General features: G+C 40.2%; 1 protein-coding gene across 1 annotated transcript in view; it reads right to left on the reverse strand.

Moving 5' to 3' along the window:
* LRP2BP (LRP2 binding protein) overlaps nucleotides 1-13,394 on the reverse strand; it is a 46,315-nt gene that overhangs the window by 4,022 nt on the left and 28,899 nt on the right.

Genomic DNA, 13,394 nt, shown 5'->3' on the forward strand with positions numbered 1-13,394 from the left:
AATGAATCACTGAAGAAATCAAAAAGGAAATCAAAAAGTACCTAGAGACAAAAGAAAATGAAAACAATGATTCAACCCTATGGGACTCAGCAATAACAGGTCTAAGAGGGAAGTTTATAGCAATACAGTCTTAACTCAGGAACAAGAAAAATCCCCAATAAACAACCTAACCTTACACCTAAAGCAACCAGAGAAAAAGAACAAACAAAACCCAAAGTTAGCAGAAGGAAAGAAATCATAAAGATCAGATCAAAACTAAATGAAGTAGAAATGAACAAGAGAAAAGATCAATGAAACTGAAAGCTGGTTCTTTGAACAGATAAACAACACTGATAAGCCTTTAGCCAGACTCATCAAGAAAAAAAGGGAAAGGGCTCAAATTAAAAAGGAGAAGTTACAACTGGCACCACAGAAATACACAGGATCATAAGAAACTACTTACTACAAGCAACTTTATGCCAATAAAATGGCAACCTAGAAGAAATGAACAAATTCTTAGGAAGATACAATCTCTCAAAACTAAACCAGGAAGAAATAAAAAATACGAACAGACCAATTACAAGTACTGAAATTGAAACTGATTAAAAAACTCCCAACAAACAAAAATCCAGGACCAGATGTTTTCACAGGCAAATTCTATCAAACATTTAGAGAGGAGTTAACACCTATCCTTCTGAAACTGTTTCAAAAATTTCCAGAGGAAGGAATACTCCTAAACTCATTCTATGAGGCCACCATGACCCTGATAACCAGAACCAGACAAAGATACCACAAGAAAAGAAAATTACAGGCCAATATCACCAATGAACATAGATGCAAAAATCCTCAACAAAATACTAGCAAAGCAAATCCAACAATACATTAAAAGGATCATACATCATCATCAAGTGGGATTTATTCCATGGATGCAAGGATTTTTCAATATCCGCAAATCAGTGTGATACACCATGTTAATAAATTGAATAAAAACCATATGATCATTTTAATAGATGCAGGAAAAAGCTTTTGACAAAATTCAACACCCATTTATGATAAAACCTGTTCAGAAAGTGGGCATAGAGGGAACCTACCTCAACATAATGAAGGCCATATATGACAAACCCACAGCTAACATCTTAGTAGTGAAAAGCTGAAAGCATTCCCTCTAAGATCAAGAACAAGACAAGGATGTCCACTCTTGCCACTTGTATTCAACATAGTTTTGGAAGTCCTAGCCACAGCAATCAGAGAAGAAAAAGAAATAAAAGGAATCCAAATTGGAAAAGAAGTAAAACTGTCACTGTTTGCAGATGACATGATACTATACGTAGAAAATCCTAAAGATGCTACCAGAAAACTACTAGAGCTCATAAATGAATTTGGTAAAGTTTCAGGATACAAAATTAATAGAGAAATCTCTTGCATTCCTACACACTAACAATGAAAGATCAGAAAGAGAAATTAAGGAAACACTCCCATTTACCATTGCATCAAAAAGAATAAAATACCCAGAAATAACCTAGCTAAGGAGGCAAAAGACCTATACTCCGAAAACTGTAAGACACTGAAGAAAGAAATCGGATGACACAAACAGATGGAAAGATATACCATGTTTTTGGATTGAAAGAATCAATATTGTCAAAATGATTATACTGCCCAAGCCAATCTACAGATTCAATACAATCCCTATCAAATTACCAATGGCATTTTTCACAGAACTAGAACAAAAAAATTTTAAATTTGTATGGAAACCCAAAAGACTCCAAAAAGCCAAAGCAATCTTGAGAAGGAAAAACGGAGCTGGAGGAATCAGGCTCCCTGACTTCAGACTATAGTATAAGGCTGCAGTATGGTGCTGGCACAAAGACAGACTTGCAGATCAGTGGAACAGGATAGAAAGCCCAGAAGTAAACCCACGCACCTATGGTCAATTAATTTACAACAAAGAAGGTAAGAATATACACTAGAGAAAAGACAGTCTCTTCAATAAGTGGTGCTGGGGAAACTGGACAGCTACGTGTAAAAGAATGAAATTAGAACATTCTCTAACATCATACACAAAAATAAACTCAAAATGGATTAAAGACCTAAATGTAAGACTAGATACTATAAAAGTCATAGAGGAAAACATAGGCAGAACACTCTTTGACATAAATCACAATATCTTTTTGGTTCCACCTCCTAGAGTAATGAAAATACAAACAAAAATAAACAAGTGGAACCCTAATTAAACTTAAAAGCTTTCGCACAGCAAAGGAAACCATAAACAAAATGAAAAGACAACCCACAGAAAGAATATTTAATCCCTTGTTGGTTGCATCATTTGTAATCTCCAAAATATATTGGGTTGGCCAAAAAGTTCATTTTGGTTTTTCCATAAGATGTTATGGGAAAACCCAAATGAACTTTTTGGCCAACCCAGTACAAAATAATTGCGCTCATGCAGCTCAATATGTTAAAAAAAAAAAAATCAAAAAATGGGCAGAAGATCTCAGACAGATGGCCAAAAAGCACATGAAAAGATGCTCAATGTCGCTGATTAGAGAAATGCAAGTCAAAATTACAGTGAGGTATCACCTAACATCCATTAGAACAGCCATCATTAAAAAGTCTACAAAAAAAAAAAAACGTCTACAAGAGGTTGGGGGAAGATGGCAGAAGAGTAAGACGCGGAGATCACCTTCCTCCCCACAAATACATCAGAAATACATCTGCACGTGTAACAGCTACTACAAAACACCTACTGAACGCTGGCAGAAGACCTCAGACCTCCCAAAAGTCAAGAAGCTCCCCATGTACCTGGGTAGGGCAAAAAAGAATAAAGAGAGACAAAAGAATAGGGACGGTACCTGCACCAGTGGGAGGGAGCCGTGAAGGAGGAAAGGTTTCCACACACTAGGAAGCCCTTTCATGGGCAGAGACTGCGGGTGGCGGAGGGGGGAGCTTCGGAGCCATGGAGGAGAGCACAGCAACGGGGGTGCGGAGGGCAAAGCGGAGAGATTCCCGCACAGAGGATCGGTGCTGACCGGCACTCACCAGCCTGAGAGGCTTGTCTGCTCACCCGCCGGGGTGGGCGGGGCTGGGAGCTGAGGCTCGGGCTTTGGTCGGAGCGCAGGGAGAGGACGGGGGTTGGCGGCGTGAACACAGCCTGAAGGGGTTAGTGCACCAAGGCTAGCCGGGAGGGAGTCCGGGAAAAAGTCTGGACCTGCCAAAGAGGCAGGAGACTTTCTTCCCTCTGTTTCCTGGTGCGTGAGGAGAGGGGATTAAGAGTGCTACTTAAAGGAGCTCCAGAGACAGGCACGAGCTGCGGCTCTCAGCATGGACCCCAAAGACGGGCGTGGGACGCTAAGCCTGCTGCTGCCGCCACCAAGAAGCCTGTGTGCGAGCACAGGTCACTGTCCACACCTCCCCTCCTGGGAGCCTGTGCAGCCCGCCACTGGCAGGGTCCCGGGATCCAGGGACAACTTCCCTGGGAGAACGCACGGTGCGCCTCAGGCTGATGCAACATTATGCTGTCCTCTGCCGCCGCAGGCTTGCCCCGCATCCGTACCCCTCCCTCCCCCCGGCCTGAGTGAGCCAGAGCCCCCGAATCAGCTGCTCCTTTAACCCTGTCCTGTCTGAGCGAAGAACAGACACCCTCAGGCGACCTACAAGCAAAGACGGGGCCAAATCCAAAGCTGAACCCCGGGAGCTGTGCAAACAAAGAAGAGAAAGGGAAATTTCCCCCAGCAGCCTCAGGAGCAGCGGATTGAATCTCCACAATCAACTTGATGTACCCTGCATCTGTGGAATACCTGAATAGACAACGAATCGTCCCAAATTGAGGAGGTGGACTTTGAGAGCAAGACATTATTTTTTCCCCTTTTCCCCTTTTTGTGAGTGTGTATGTGTATGCTTCTGTGTGAGATTCTGTCTGTATAGCTTTGCTTTCACCATTTGTCCTAGGGTTCTGTCCGCCCTTTTTTTTTTTTTTCTACTTAAAAAATTTTTTTTCTTAATAACTACTTTTTGTCTTTTATTTTAATAACTTTATTTTATCTTACTTTATTTTATTTTATCCTTTCTTTCTTTCTACTTTTTCTCCCTTTTATTCTGAGCCCGTGTGGATGAAAGGCTCTTGGTGCTGCAGCCAGGAGTCACTGCTGTCCCTCTGAGGTGAGAGAGCCAACTTCAGAACACTGGTCCACGAGAGACCTCTCAGCTCAACGTAATATCAAATGGCGAGAATCTCCCAGAGATCTCCATCTCAACACCAAGACCCAGCTTCACTCAACGACCAGCAAGTTACAGTGCTGGACACCCTATGACAAACAACTAGCAAGACAGGAACACAGCCCCATCCATTAGGAGAGAGGCTGACTAAAATCATAATAAGGCCACAGACACACCAAAACACACCACCAGACGTGGACCTGTCCACCAGAAAGACAAGATCCAGCCTCATCCACCAGAACACAGGCACTAGTCTCCTCCACCAGGAAGCCTACACAACCCACTGAACCAACTTTAACCACTGGGGACAGACACCAAAAACAACAGGAACTACAAACCTGCAGCCTGCAAAAAGGAGACCCCAAACACAGTAAGTTAAGCAAAACGAGAAGACAGAAAAACACACAGCAGATGAAGGAGCAAGATAAAAACCCACCAGACCTAACAAATGAAGAGGAAATAGGCAGTCTACCTGAAAAAGAATTCAGAATAATGATAGTAAAGATGATCCAAAATCTTGGAAATAGAATAGAGAAAATGCAAGAAACATTTAACAAGGACCTAGAAGAACTAAAGAGGAAACAAGCAATGATGAACAACACAATAAATGAAATTAAAAATACTCTAGAAGGGATCAATAGGAGAATAACTAAGGCAGAAGAACGGCTAAGTGACCTGGAAGATAAAATAGTGGAAATAACTACTGCAGAGCAGAATAAAGAAAAAAGAATGAAAAGAACTGAGGGCAGTCTCAGAGACCTCTGGGACAACATTAAACGCACCAACATTCGAATTATAGGGGTCCCAGAAGAAGAAGAGAAAAAGAAAGGGACTGAGAAAATATTTGAAGAGATTATAGTTGAAAACTTCCCTAATATGGGAAAGGAAATAGTTAATCAAGTCCAGGAAGCACAGAGAGTCCCATACAGGAAAAATTCAAGGAGAAACACATCAAGACACATACTAATCAAACTGTCAAAAATTAAATACAAAGAAAACATATTACAAGCAGCAAGGGAAAGGCAACAAATAACACACAAGGGAATCCCCATAAGGTTAACAGCTGATCTTTCAGCAGAAACTCTGCAAGCCAGAAGGGACTGGCAGGACATATTTAAAGTGATGAAGGAGAAAAACCTACAACCAAGATTACTCTACCCAGCAAGGATCTTGTTCAGATTTGATGGAGAAATTAAAACCTTTACAGACAAGCAAAAGCTGAGAGAGTTCAGCACCACCAAACCAGCTTTACAACACATGCTAAAGGAAGGTCTCTAGGCAAGAAACACAAGACAAGGAAAAGACCTACAATAACAAACCCAAAACAATTAAGAAAATGGGAATAGGAACATACATATCGATAATTACCTTAAATGTAAATGGATTAAATGCTCCCACCAAAAGACACAGACTGGCTGAACAGATACAAAAACAAGACCCATATATATGCTGTCAACAAGAAACCCACTTCAGACCTACAGACACATACAGACTGAAAGTGAGGGGATGGAAAAAGATATTCCATGCAAATGGAAACCAAAAGAAAGCTGGAGTAGCAATTCTCATATCAGACAAAATAGACTTTAAAATAAAGACTATTACAAGAGACAAAGAAGGACACTACATAATGATCAAGGGATCGATCCAAGAAGAAGATATATGCACCTAACATAGGAGGACCTCAATACATAAGGCAAATACTAACAGCCATAAAAGGGGAAATCGACAGTAACACATTCATAGTAGGGGACTTTAACACCCCACTTTCACCAATGGACAGATCATCCAAAATGAAAATAAATAAGGAAACACAAGCTTTAAATTATACATTAAACAAGATGGACTTGATATTTATAGGACATTCCATCCAAAAACAACAGAATACACATTTTTCTCAAGTGCTCATGGAACATTCTCCAGGATAGATCATATCTTGGGTCACAAATCAAGCCTTGGTAAATTTAAGAAAATTGAAATTGTATCAAGTATCTGTTCTGACCACAACGCTATGAGACTAGATATCAATTACAGGAAAAGATCTGTAAAAAAATACAAACACACAGAGGCTAAACAATACACTACTTAATAACGAAGTGAGCACTGAAGAAATCAAAGAGTAAATCAAAAAATACCTAGAAAGAAATGACAATGGAGACACAACGACCCAAAACCTATGGGATGCAGCAAAAGCAGTTCTAAGAAGGAAGTTTATAGCAATACAATCCTACCTTAAGAAACAGGAAACATCTCGAATAAACAACCTAACCTTGCACCTAAAGCAATTAGAGAAAGAAGAACAAAAACCCCCCAAAGTTAGCAGAAGGAAAGAAATCATAAAGATCAGATCAGAAATAAATGAAAAAGAAATGAAGGAAACGATAGCAAAGATCAATAAAACTAAAAGCTGGTTCTTTGAGAAGATAAACAAAATTGATAAACCATTAGCCAGACTCATCAAGAAAAAAAGGGAGAAGACTCAAAGCAATAGAATTAGAAATGAAAAAGGAGAAGTGACAACTGACACTGCAGAAATACAAAAGACTATGAGAGATTACTACAAGCAACTCTATGCCAATAAAATGGACAACCTGGAAGAAATGGACAAATTCTTAGAAATGCACAACCTCCCAAGACTGAATCAGGAAGAAATAGAAAATATGAACAGACCAATCACAAGCACTGAAATTAAAACTGTGATTAAAAATCTTCCAACAAACAAAAGCCCAGGACCAGATGGCTTCACAGGCGAATTCTATCAAACATTTAGAGAAGAGCTAAAACTTATCCTTCTCAAACTCTTCCAAAATAGAGCAGAGGGAGGAACACTCCCAAACTCATTCTACAAGGCCACAATCACCCTGATACCAAAACCAGACAAGGATGTCACAAAGAAAGAAAACTACAGGCCAGTATCACTGATGAACATAAATGCCTAAATCCTCAACAAAATACTAGCAAACAGAATCCAACAGCACATTAAAAGGATCACCATGATCAAGTGGGGTTTATTCCAGGAATGCAAGGATTCCTCAATATACGCAAATCAATCAACGTGATACACCATATTAACAAATTGAAGGAGAAAAACCATATGATCATCTCAATAGATGCAGAGAAAGCTTTTGACAAAATTCAACACCCATTTATGATAAAAACCCTCCAGAAAGTAGGCATAGAGGGAATTTCCTCAACATAATAAAGGCCATATATGACAAACCCACAACCAACATCATCCTCAATGGTGAAAAACTGAAACCATTTCCACTAAGATCAGGAACAAGACAAGGTTGCCCACTCTCACCACTCTTATTCAACATAGTTTTCACAGTTTTAGTCACAGCAATCAGAGAAGAAAAGGAAATAAAAGGAATCCAAAGCAGAAAAGAAGAAGTAAAGCTGTCACTGTTTGCAGATGACATGATACTATACATAGAGAATCCTAAAGATGCTACCAGAAAACTACTAGAGCTAATCAATGAATTTGGTAAAGTTGCAGGATACAAAATTAACGCACAGCAATCTCTAGCATTCCTATACACTAATGAGAAAAATCTGAAAGTGAAATTATTAACTTACCATTGCAACACAAAGAATAAAATATCTAGGAATAAACCTACCTAAGGAGACAAAAGACCTGTATGCAGAAAATTATAAGACACTGATGAAAGAAATTAAAGATGATACAAATAGATGGAGAGATATACCATGCTCCTGGATTGGAAGAATCAACATTGTGAAAATGACTCTACTACCCAAAGCAATCTACAGATTCAATGCAATCCCTATCAAACTACCACTGGCATTTTTCACAGAACTAGAACAAAAAATTTCACAATTTGTATGGAAACACAAAAGACCCCAAATAGCTAAAGCAATCTTGAGAATGAAAAACGGAGCTGGAGGAATCAGGCTCCCTGACTTCAGACTATACTACAGAGCTACAGTAATCAAGACAGTATGGTACTGGCACAAAAACAGAAAGATAGATCAATGGAACATGATAGAAAGCCCAGAGATAAACCCACGCACATATGGTCACCTTATCTTTGATAAAGGAGGCAGGAATGTACAGTGGAGAAAGGACAGCCTCTTCAATAAGTGGTGCTAGGAATACTGGACAGGTACATGTAAAAGTATGAGATTAGATCACTCCCTAACACCATACACAAAAATAAGCTCAAAATGGATTAAAGACCTAAATGTAAGGCCAGACACTATCAAACTCTTAGAGGAAAACACAGGCAGAACACTCTATGACATAAATCACAGCAAGATCCTTTTTACCCACGTCCTAGGGAAATGGAAATAAAAACAAAAATAAACAAATGGAACCTACTGGAACTTAAAAGCTTTTGCACAGCAAAGGAAACCATAAACAAGACCAAAAGACAACCATCAGAATGGGAGAAAATATTTGCAAATGAGGCAACTGACAAAGGATTAATCTCCAAAATTTACAAGCAGCTCATGCAGCTCAATAACAAAAAAACAAACAACCCAATCCAAAAATGCGCAAAAGACCTAAACAGACATTTCTCCAAAGAAGATATACAGATTGCCAACAAACACATGAAAGAATGCTCAACATCATTAATGATTAGAGAAATGCAAATCAAAACTACAATGAGGTATCGCCTCACACCAGTCAGAATGGCCATCATCAAAATACCTACAAATAATAAATGCTGGAGAGGGTGTTGAGAAGAGGGAACCCTCTTGCACTGTTGGTGGGAATGTAAATTGATACAGCCACTATGGAGAACAGTATGGAGGTTCCTTAAAAAACTACAAATAGAACTACCATATGACACAGCAAATCCCACTACTAGGCATATACCCTAAGAAAACCATAATTCAAGAAGAGTCATGTACCAAAATGTTCATTGCAGCTCTATTTACAATAGCCAGGAGATGGAAGCAACCTAACTGTCCATCATTGGATGAATGGATAAAGAAGATGTGGCACATATATACAATGGAATATTACTTGGCCATAAAAAGAAGCGAAATTGAGTTATTTGTAGTGAGGTGAATGGACCTAGAGTCTGTCATACAGAGTGAAGTAAGTCAGAAAGAGAAAGACAAATATCATGTGCTAACACATATATATGGAATCTAAGAAAAAAAAAAGTCATGAAGAAACTAGGGGTAAGATGGGAATAAAGAGAGAGACCTACTAGAGAATGGACTTGAGGATATGGGGAGGTGGAAGGGTAAGTTGTCACAAAGTGAGAGAGTGGCATGGGTATATATATACTACCAAATGTAAAATAGATAGCTAGTGGGAAGCAGCCCCATAGCACAGGGAGATCAGCTCAGTGCTTTGTGACCACCTAGAGGGGTGGGATAAGGAAGGTGGGAGAGAGGGAGGGAGAGAGACGCAAGAGAGAAGAGATATGGGAACATATGTATATGTACAGCTGATTCACTTTGTTATAAAGCAGAAAGTAACACACCACTGTAAAGCAATTATACTCCAATAAAAATGTAAAAAAAACAGTCTACAAGTAACAAATGCTGGAGAGCGTGTGGAGAAAAGGGAACCCTCCTACAAAGTTGGGGGGAATGTAAATTGGTGCAGCCACTATGGAAAACAGTATGGAGTTTCCTCAAAAAGCTAAAAATAGAGCTGCCCGGTGCTCTGTGACCACCTAGAAGGGTGGGATAGGGAGGGTGGGACGGAGGGAGATGCTAGAGGGAAGAGATATGGGAACATATGTATATGTATAACTGATTCACTTTGTTATAAAGCAGAAATTAACACACCATTGTAAAGCAATTATACTCCAATAAAGATATTAAAAAAAAAATAGAGCTGCCATGTGATCCTGCAATCCCACTCCTGGGCATATATCTGGAGAAAACCGTAATTCAAAAAGAACATGCCCCTCAGTGTTCATAGCAGCACTATTCACAATAGCCAAGACATAGAAACAGCCTAAATGTCCATTGACAGATGAATGGGTAAAGAAGACGTGGTACTTTAGTTGCAGCATGCCAGGTGTTAAGATGCTGCAACTAAAGATCCCATACACCGCAACGAAGATCCCACGTGCTGCAACTGAGACCTGGAATAATGGAATAATTCCATCTGCAGCAACATGGATGGACCTAGAGATTATCATACTAAGTGAAGTAAGCCAGAGAAAGACAAGTATCATATGATATCACTTATATGTGGAATCTAAAAATGTGGTACAAATTAATTTACTTACAAAACAGACTCAGACTTCAGAAACATACATGGTTACCAAAAGGGAAAAGTGGGGCAGGAGGGATAAATTTGCAGGTTGGGATTAACATATACACACAACTATATATAAAATAGATAATCAATAAGGATCTACTGTGTAATACAGGGAACTCTACTCAATACTCTGTAATAACCTATATGGGAAAGGTATCTGAAAAAGAATAGATATATGGGGCTTCCCTGGTAGCACAGTGGTTGAGAGTCTGCCTGCCAATGCAGGGGACACGGGTTCAAGCCCTGGTCCGGGAGGATCCTGCATGCCGCAGAGCAACTAAGCCTGTGCGCCACAGCTCCTGAGCCTGTGCTCTAGAGCCTGCGAGCCACAACTGCTGAGCCCACGTGCCGTGACTGCTGAGGCCCACGCACCTGGAGCCCGTGCTCTGCAACAAGAGAAGCCACCACAATGAGAGGCCCGCACACTGCAACAAAGAGTAGCCCCCACTCACTGCAACTAGAGAAAGCCCACACGCAGCAACGAAGACCCAACACAGCCAAAAGTAAATAAATAAATAATTAAAAATAAACGAAAGATATATGTATAACTAAATCACTTTGCTGTCCATCTGAAACCAACAACATTGTAAATCAACTATACTCCAATATAAAAAAAATTTTTTTAAGTCAGCACCTTGGGCTTTCCTGGTGGTACAGTGGTTAAGAATCTGCCTGCCAATGCAGGGGACACGGGTTCGAGCCCTGGTCTGGGAAGATCCCACACGCCATGGAGCAACAAAGCCCGTGCACCACAACTACTGAGCCCACGTGCCACAACTACTGAAGACTGTGCGCCTAGAGCCCGTGCTCAAGAGAAGCCACCGCAATGAGAAGCCTGCGAACTACAATGAAGAGTAGCCCCCGCTCGCCACAACTAGAGAAAGCCCACATGCAGGAACAAAGACCCAACCCAGCCAAAAATAAATAAATATTTAAAAAGTCACCACCTTTAGGAAATAAAAACTAAGGTTTTACCTATAAACAGTTATTTTAGAAGATTCTTTGTATTAAGCTTAAATCCCCCACCCCCGACCCTTTAGAATCGTTGACTGTTCCTAGGAGGACATACATTGCTGGTTTCCTGGAAACTGAGAGGCAGAGGAGTAGGTAGTCACCCAGCCTGAGGGTGGCAAAGCTGAGACCAGGCCTGGGGCTCCTGACTTTCAGCCCAGGGTCTCTTCATCTGCGGCCTTATCTTTCCTGTAACATACTGCCGTGGGCTGTCATTCTCCCTTCCCTACAGTGCCTCTTTTGTAGGACAGCCTTTCAGTCTGATGAAGACCACTATCAGAAGCCCCTTAAGTCTTTTCTCTGAGTAAAATACTCAGAGTTTGTTATTGTGCCTCATCTGACATGATTCCAGATCCTTCACTGGCTTACTTTTAAAATGGAGAAAACTTAGAGGAAGTATCTCCCATAAAATCCAGTGGCCAAAATTGAGTAATGGGGCTGTATTATCTCCCACCATAAGGAAAATAGTTTTAAAATTGTAATCTGTTTATTATGCTCTTTTATTTAGGATGAACATATACCACATTTCAGGATATTTTTCACCCAGAGCTCTCTGCTTATGTTTACTTGGAAAGGGTACCAAAGATAGCATAGAATCTGAAATTGACTTGGTTTGGAAATTGGTATAATATACAGAACATTTAGATTAAACAAAGACAGCTGTTATTCATACTAATGGTATAATGGTAAATATCTCAAAGGTTAGTTGTATTTTTTTTTTTTTTTTTGGCTGTGCTGGGTCTGCGTTGCTGCGCATGGGCTTTGTCTAGTTGCATCGAGCTGGGGGCTGCTCTTCTTTCAGGTATGTGGGCTTCTCATTGCGGTGGCTTCTCTTGTTGCGGAGCTTGGGCTCTAGGCCCGCGGGCTTCAGTAGTTGTGGCTCACGGGCTCTATAGTGCAGGCTCTAGAGTGCAGGCTCAGTTGCTTCACGGCATGTGGGATCTTCCCAGACCAGGGCTCGAACCCGTGTCCCCTGCATTGGCAGGTGGATTCTTAACCACTGTGCCACCAGGGAAGCCCCAGGTCAGTTGTATTTTTGTACTGTGTTCCTATATTTGTGTTGTATGGGTTTAATACTCTGGAAATTTTAAATTTCCAACAAAATAATTTAGGTTCCAAACTTGCCTACACATTGGAACCTCCTGGGGAGCTTAAACAAATCTGCTTGTGTCCCATTCTGGGAGATGGTGATTTAATTTTTCTGAAATAAGGCCTGAGCTTTAGGAATTCTTAAGAGATTCCCCATGTGATTTTAATATGCAAATAATTTTGAGAACCACTGCTGTAACGTGATCAGATTTAGGCAAGGGACTTAGAAAATTGTTCCTTGCCTTGTTCCCTGCTCCAGCTTGAACATTTTGGCATTGCATGAAATTTTATGATCTAATTCTCATTTGGACTTACGGATGTCATGGACCTAAGGTGTGCAGTTTTTGTTTTCTTTTTTTAAAAAAACTTGCAGTTACTATTCATGATTCCCTTTCACACTCCCTCTGCACTTTTTAACAGTTGACTTTAGATGTGAAATCCATTCGCTATCTAAATAAACTGATCACATGGATTAAAACATGAAAAGGCTTATTTTAACTGGTTAACTCAAATTCATCAATATCCACCTAAGTGTGGGAGATGTCATGCAAGAGGAAACCTTAATGAAATGTACTCTAATGTACCAGAATGAAATAGAGATTCACACTTTTTCTGGGTGAAAGAAGGCATGCACGTTCTGGGTTTAAGGTCTTGGTGCTGGGCCTTAGGTGGCAGACAGTGAAATAGAATAATTTGCATCAAAAATAGAAATTTTACCATCTGTGCTTAATTATTTTAAAAAATGACAGAATTGTTTTCAAACAAGCTGCATGTCTGACAACCTCTTGGTAGACAGAGGTTATCTGCACAATAAGTAGGGAAAAAAACACTGATTTAAAAAGATGTCCAAGTCTCA

The sequence above is a fragment of the Mesoplodon densirostris genome, chromosome 20 (genome assembly GCF_025265405.1).
Source record: "Mesoplodon densirostris isolate mMesDen1 chromosome 20, mMesDen1 primary haplotype, whole genome shotgun sequence".
Taxonomy (NCBI): Eukaryota; Metazoa; Chordata; class Mammalia; order Artiodactyla; family Ziphiidae; genus Mesoplodon; species Mesoplodon densirostris.